Below are 7,841 nucleotides of genomic sequence, written 5' to 3'. Positions count from 1 at the left end.
CTCTCTTTCTCTCTTTCTTTCTTTCTCTTTCTTTCTCTCTCTCTTTCGTTCTCTCTTTCTTTCTCTCTTTCTTCCTTTCTTTCTTTCTCTCTCTCTTTATCTCTTTCTCTCTTTCTCTCTCTTTCTTTCTTTCTCTCTCTTTTTCTTTCTCTCTTTCTTTCTCTCTCTTTCTCTCTTTCTTTCTCTCTCTCTTTCTTTCTCTCTCTTTCTTTCTCTCTTTCTTTCTTTCTTTCTTTCTCTCTCTCTTTATCTCTTTCTCTCTTTCTCTCTCTTTCTTTCTTTCTCTCTTTCTTTCTTTCTTTCTCTCTTTCTTTCTTTCTCTCTCTTTCTCTCTTTCTTTCTTTCTCTCTCTTTCTCTCTTTCTTTCTCTCTCTCCTTCTTTCTTTCTTTCTCTCTTTCTCTCTCTTTCTCTCTTTCTTTCTTTCTTTCTTTCTCTCTCTTTCTTTCTTTCTTTCTCTCTTTCTTTCTCTCTCTCTTTCTTTCTCTCTCTTTCTTTCTCTCTCTTTCTCTCTCTCTTTCTTTCTCTTTCTTTCTTTCTTTCTTTCTTTCTCTCTCTCTTTATCTCTTTCTCTCTTTCTCTCTCTTTCTTTCTTTCTTTCTCTCTCTTTCTTTCTTTCTTTCTTTCTCTCTTTCTTTCTTTCTTTCTCTCTCTTTCTCTCTTTCTTTCTTTCTTTCTTTCTCTCTCTCTTTCTTTCTCTCTTTCTTTCTTTCTCTCTCTCTTTCTTTCTCTCTTTCTTTCTTTCTTTCTCTCTTTCTCTCTTTCTTTCTTTCTTTCTCTTTCTTTCTTTCTTTCTCTCTTTCTTTCTCTCTTTCTTTCTTTCTCTCTTTCTTTCTCTCTCTCTTTCTTTCTCTCTTTTTCTCTCCCTTTCTTTCTCTTTCTCTTTCTTTCTTTCTTTCTTTCTTTCTTTCTTTCTTTCTTTCTTTCCTTTCTTTCTTTCTTTCCTTTCTTCTATGTAGTCCTGTCTCTCATGGAACTTACTATATAGACTAGGCTGATCCTAGGGATCTACCCATCTCTGACTCCCAAGTGCTGGGATTAAAAGTGTGTGTCACTATGCCTGACTTATTTTTAGATACTATAGTATGACCCCCACAACTTTTGGTATTGGCAGAAAGAGCTCCCCTTTGCAGAAAACCCCCTAGATTTTGTTCTCATTGGTCCAGGCCAGGGAGATATTCAGGCTCTTTGTAGCTAGGAAACTGAAATACAGGCACACACACAGAGATTGAGGGTTAATGGCTAGTGGTTGTAGGATGTGAGTGAAACTATTATAGAGGGGATAAATATGTCTGGGCAGGGTTCTAGTACAGGCCTCTTCCATTTTCCCAGTCTCTTCACTTTCTCCTGCCTACCCCCATACACACTTAAGCCACTCTCTCATTGCTTATGGTCTTAGAGGACAATTTATAAGGGCCCTGAAGGGAGACCTGGGTCCAGATTAGGAGCAAACAAAAGATGTTCCGCTCAGGTGTATGTGGTCAACAAAGAGCTATTTCAAGAATGCCTTTCTGTCTGGAACTGCTTCCTTCTGTCCCTAGTCAGCTATTTAGGCACAAGCCTGGTTTTGTGCCTGTGGATCTAGGAGTGAGCTCCTGGGCTATCCAGCACCTAGTTAGTAGGTGCTCATGGGTGAGCTGTTCTCTTTCCATCCTCACTCCTGCCCAGATAGAGCTCAAATTGCTGGGCCCCAGGGACTGGGAACAAAGTTAAATGGTTTACCTGTGAGAATCCTGTTGACCCATTCTGTTTTCCATGGTTATCTAGAGCCTTTTGCAGCTGATTGGGATGGGTAGTGGCTTCTGAATGAGTTGCTTCTGCATCAACCAAGTCTCTTGGGACCCAAGACTACTTTCTTAGTCATTGATTCATCTAGACTATGGCAGGTTTGAAATTAATCAGACAACTATTCATCTTACTTAACACATGCTTAGTACATTAGCCATAATGGGGAGGTCTTGGCAATTAGGAAGGTCTTTCTTGGCATATCACCCTAGCCTGTAAGAATTCAGAGAGTTTTTCGGTTGTGTTCCAGCTAGCAGCAGTCGCCCTCCAGGATAAACTGGCTTCTATAGTCCAGCTAGTTGGTCTTCTAGAGTACCATTTGTAAAGCTGTACGGTTGTTAAAATGGCGCTGGTGATGCTGGGGCATTTCTCATAGCTTGTGTGCTTGTTGCCCATTAGCACAGGAAGGTGGGACCCTGAGCACATGCTATGAAGCAGAAGATAGCACCAGCCACCCACCTGCTCCCTTGAATACTTAACTGAACCTCCACAGAGAACCAGGCCCTGCACTGCAGCTGTCCCTGCTCCTCGGGACCTTACAGCTTAGTCAGGGGAGAAAGGCATGAAACAAACTAGAGTTCTCTGGGGGAGGTCTTAGCTGGCAGCAGTCATGGTGAAGTGTGGGTGATGGAGGTTGGCACGTCAGCTTCCACTGCCATGTACTAGCCCTGTTATCGCAACCCCATGGAACCGCAAATCTCTTCTTCGCACATGGAAAGAGCTGGTTCTCAGTGAATGCCTCTGAAACAGCAGCTAGAACTGTCTTCAGAAAGTGAAAGACCCCGAGCAAAGCCCCTGTGGTTAAAGGCACAGCATTCTGACGTGTTTTAGATTTAAAATAAGATTAAGCACATCTTCCCTTTATAATCAGACCACCACAAAAAGATGGAGGAAAAAGCCATTCTTATTTTTCATCTATGGAATGCCAGGCACTCATCAGAAAACATTTAATCTTCTCGGTTGTCAATAAAGTAGGGATTTTTTCACAACTCATTTTATAGAGGAGGAAGCTAATTATCAAGGAAGTTGAGTAAATTTGCCCAGTAAATTACACTCCAGACAACTGACGGAGCAGAATCAAAGCCAGCTGTTATCTGGGTGCAAAGTCCATCTTGAATGCAGCTGTTCCCCTTGTCCTGGGTGGCAAAAGCAGTTGGCTCAGTGCCAGGCACCTGCCCAGTGTGTTCAAAGCTCTGGGCACGGTACCCAGCACTGCAAGAGAAGAAAGCCGAAGCACTGGGCTTTGAACACTGTATGTATAGCTGGATTATTGACTTTCCTGAAGTCTCTGCTTATGATGGGGCCTCCTGCTTTCACATGGTTCTAGCCCCAAAATAAGAAGAATCGGCACAGGATAGCTATTTCCCTGAAGACAGTCTGTGAACTTTTCTTTATCGCCCTCTGTTCCTGGCCCTACGGTGTTTTCTCTCTTCAGCTGTATCCATCTTGGCTCTGGCTATCTGGGGTGTATGTTCTGATTCTCCATGGAGAAACAGTAGAGCCAGAGGAGTGGGAAGAATTGAGACAGGGAGCTAGGTGTTGGTGGCACATGCCTATAATCCCAGCACTTGGGAAATGGAGGCAGGATGATGAGGAATTGAAGGTCACCCTTGGCTACAAGCAAGTTCAAGGCCAGTCTAGACTACAACGCACCCTGTTTCAAAAAAATAATAAAACGAGATATGAGAAGCTCAGGAATGGGAAAACCCTGTTGGGGACTTTGAAGTATCTCAAATCAGCACATTGTGTGTGTGTGTGTGTGTGTGTTTTCGTTTGTTTTGTTTTGTTTGTTTCAGACAGGGTTTCTCTGTGTAGCCTTGGTTGTCTTGGATTGGCTTTGTAGACCAGGCTGGCCTCAAACTCACAGAGACCTGACTGCCTCTGCCTCCCCAGTTCTGGGATTAAAGACGTGATTCTCTATTCCTCGCCCAAGTGCTAAAGAGGTAGAGGGGACCAAGGCAAGAGGGAGTGTGTGTGTGCTCACGCGTGCTCAGGTATGTGTAAAGCAGACTAATGTTCATAGGTAGGTTCTAACTCTCTGTTATAAGGGAGTCTTTCTCTCTGCTGCTCTGCTATGTGCTCTGGACTACCTGGCCCTAAAGTTTAGGGGAGAGTCTCTTGACTCTAGGAGTAGCAGGATTACAAACATACACCACGTCTGCCTCCAGTCTTTTAAACTGGGTTCAAGAAATGGAACTCAGGGTGTCACCTCCTGGGCTTTTTTTGGGGGAGAGGGAGATAAGGTCTTCTCCAGCCAAGCTAGCTAGAACTTGCTATGCTGTTCATGCTGGCCTTGAACTGATAATCCTCCTGCCTTGATCATGCAGGATTATGAGCATGTGGTACTATGCCCAAATTAATGTTTATAATTTCATCAGCACTATTCATCCCAGTCTGAAAAAAGGCTACAAAATTTACAAGGGTGATGGCACAGTGTTTTGCTAGCACACCCAAGGTCCTGGTTTTGATCCTTAGCAACTGGTAGATACAATTTTTGTTGTTGTTGTTGTTGTTTGCCCTTGGCCAGCTGATTGGAACTTAGGTTTTTTTTTTGGGGGGGGGGTATGGAAGCTGGAGCAAGTCTCTGTATCTTATACTCTGACTGGAATCTCTGGAAAGAGAAACCACAGAAAGAGGTGAAGGACTGTCTCTGGCTTAAAATGCACATTTGGGTAATGAGGTTAAGTCACTAATGGGCACTTGTGGAATTCATACATCTGAGTCCTGAAAGCTGTTCATTTTCTAGTCCGAAGGTGCATACATTGGAATGTTTGCATTTGGATTGTGGAGACAGGCCAGACACAAAGTAAGCATTGCCTGTCCTTTGGAGTGGAATATGGTGCTGCAGCAAAGATGGTTGTCTTGAATCCTGCATTCATTACTGTCTGCTATGAGCTGGTCAGTCTCAGTCCAAGCCAGGCTCAACTGGGAGGAGACAGATAGATTGGTGAGCAAGCCCTCCTTGACTCTGGACCCAGGAGGTTCAGGACCCCTCTGTACAGTTCATACCCATAAAAGCATCCTAGATACTTGCTATCCATCTCATTTGGATAAATGCCTCCAGGCTTGGTCTTTGAAGGGACACTCTTGTTGCAGAGACTCTAGAAGGCTTCTCTACCCTGGCTAGTTCCCAAATAATTGACACAGAGAGGCTATAATTTATGTTATAGCCTAGAGCTGGACAGATATCAACTCTCTAAGTTATTTTGCTATTTCCCAGCTACACACCCCATGTTACTTGCCTTAGCCATTTCTGTCTGGGCTGTTTCTGTTCCATCAGTCTGTCCTCATAGTCACAAACTCATGGTCCATACTGCCCCATGGTGACTTCCTTTTCTCTGGTTTCCTTTCCTTCTCCTCCAGCCTTACGGTCCCTCTCAGAACCCAAGTCCAGGAACCTAAGGCCCACCTACCTCTTTTTTGCCCAGTCACTGGCTGCAGCATTTTTATTAACCAATCAGGGATAATTGGGGAGTGAAGTTCTATAGCATCACTTGGTGTGCATGAGACTGTGTAACCAGATCTTGAGGGGCCAGTAATTAACAATTAAATACATTAGCAGCACCAGACCATCCCCCAACACCCTCTGAGATCAAGCTGTCAATCAGCACTGGATTTAATGCAGAGGTTAATGCGTCTCTCACTTGTTACCCCTGTGGAAGCTGCAAGGTGTGAGGAGGACCCACCCCAGAGACTGTTATCCCTCCACGTACTTTGGACAGAGCACACCGTGCCCCTTCTTTAGAGACTGTCTTCCTGCAGTGGGCTCATTTTTCTTCAGCTTTCCTCGGTAGACTGATGTTCCTCTTCCCCACTTTTCTCCCAGGAAGATAGGCCATTGGTTCAAATAGAGCTGTCCTTCAGGACTGGTCTTTTCTAGGCTGCTCAATGAACAGATGATCAGGACAAAGGAAGCAGAAGGTAAGGGAAGCCACCTTTAAATTTTAGAAAATTCAAGATTTCATCTTTTATCAGTTTGCTTGGCTTATAACAAAGCATCACAAGCTGGGGCTTAAACAACAGAAAATAGCGTTCCCCTGGCTCTGGAGGCTGGACATCCAGGAGCAAAGAGCAAAGTGCTTCCAGGACAGCTGCCTCCTTCCTGTGTCCTCCCTTGTTCCTCTGTGTGTCTGTGTCCTAATGTCCTTCCTTCCTTCTTTATTTCCTTCTTTCCTTCCTTCCTTCTTGTTATGATATAAATATTAGACACTGCACAACAGGTGTGGTACAAGGAAGTTTATTGCAGAAAGGGCAGGGGATTTATATAGTCTGAGTGAGCCATGAGAGACACAGTATTGGAGAGCAAAATGGGGGAGGTAGACAGAGGGACAGGCAGAGAATGCAAGAGAAGAGAGAGGTGATTGCTTTATCTGGTAGGCAGCAGGTGATGATGTCAGATTGCTAAGCAACCTGGGGTGGGCTAGTGCATAGGTTGTGAACCTTTTCTATAATTGAAAAAAAATGAGGAGCTAGAGAGGGATGGTGAGGCAGGAATGAGGATGTTGGACTGCTTCTCATATAAGGCAAGTTAAAGTATGTAAATGTAGGTTCATTGGAAGTAGCTCTTGGCTTTCATGCAAGTGGGAGAGAGAGAGAGAGAGAGAGAGAGAGAGAGAGAGAGAAAGAAAAAAAAAGTAAGAGTACCAAGATATCCAGATTATATGGTGAAGGAGAAGGGGAAGTCCCTGCCCTGGAAAGTTCAGTGTAGAGGGGGTGTATGCCAGCCAGGCCCTGAAGCAGATAGAGACTAAGGAATGCTGGGAGAACCTGGAGCTGTTTGTCCCAGTTCTGAAGTACAGTCCTTCTTTTTTTTTCCTTCCCTTTTTCCTTCCTTCCTTCCTTCTTTCATTTCTTTCTTTCTTTATTTTTGGTTCTCTGTGTATCCCTGGCTGTCCTGGACTTGTTTTGTAGAGCAGGCTGGCCTTGAACTCAGAGATCTGCCTGCCTCTGCCTTTCAAGTACTGAAATTAAAGGTGTATGCCATTACACCTGGCCCTAATTTCCTTTTTAAGGATATTAATTTTATTGGTTTAGGGATTACCCTAACACCACCATCTTAGTATTTTTTTAAAATTATGTGTGTGTGTGTGTGTGTGTGTGTGTGTGTGTGTGTGTGTGTGCGTGTATGTGAACACAAATGTGGAAGCAAAGGACAATTTTTAGGAGTGAGCTCTGGGGACCTACCATGTGGACTTTGAGTCTGTAACTTAGGTCACCAGGCTTAGTGGCAAGTACCTTTACCTGCTGAGGCATCTCACTGGCCTCAACAACTTCTTTTTAACTTAAGCAGTGTTTTCAAGGCCCTTCTCCAAATATTGTCATGAGAATTGGGGGATGCAGTTCAATCCGCAATGTATTGGCACCAGTTCCTGAGCATATTTTTCTAGCCACGTTGCATAAAAATATTAATTTGCAAAAAAGTACTTTGTGTCTTTTACATAGAATCTCCTTCAAGACTAAAGGCTAAGAGGTAATTTTTAAAATTCTGGGCTAGCTGATTGGGGCCCAGTGATTCTGTAACACTAGAGGAGTAACGGCCAGGGCTTCGATCTCTGTTTCCATGACTGTTTCCAGAAGCTTCCTGCTTTCTGGAGGAAAACTCCCAGTGCCACCTTTCTGTGTATTTGAGTCAGACATGGAACCCATCTCCAATGCTCCTATGCAGAAAAGCTGCCAGGCATGGACATGCAGATTACCAGTGACTGAAAATGTCCTCAACCCCCATCCTCAAGGAGACCTTCTGGAGTGTGGGATCCAGGGCTACCAGGATCCCAAGACAGGAAGCATGGCAGGGGCCTTATGAGTAGCTACGCTAGGGACCTTCATTGTCCAGACCAGCAATTCTCAACCACCAGGGTTGCATATCAGATAACCTGCATACCAGATATTTATGATTCATAACAATAGTAAAATTACAGTTATGAAGCAGTGAGAAGATAACTTTATGGTTGAGGGTCACCAGAACCTGAGAAACTGTATACTAAAGGGTTGAGGCATTAAGAAGGCTGAGAATCATTGGTCTAGACTCTGCTGAGCATAAGTTCTGCTTAGGGTACCC

This window comes from Psammomys obesus, unplaced genomic scaffold, assembly GCF_907164565.1.
Source record: "Psammomys obesus unplaced genomic scaffold, mPsaObe1.curated_primary_1811, whole genome shotgun sequence".
NCBI classification, from domain to species: Eukaryota; Metazoa; Chordata; class Mammalia; order Rodentia; family Muridae; genus Psammomys; species Psammomys obesus.
This window is presented reverse-complemented; position numbering follows the sequence as displayed.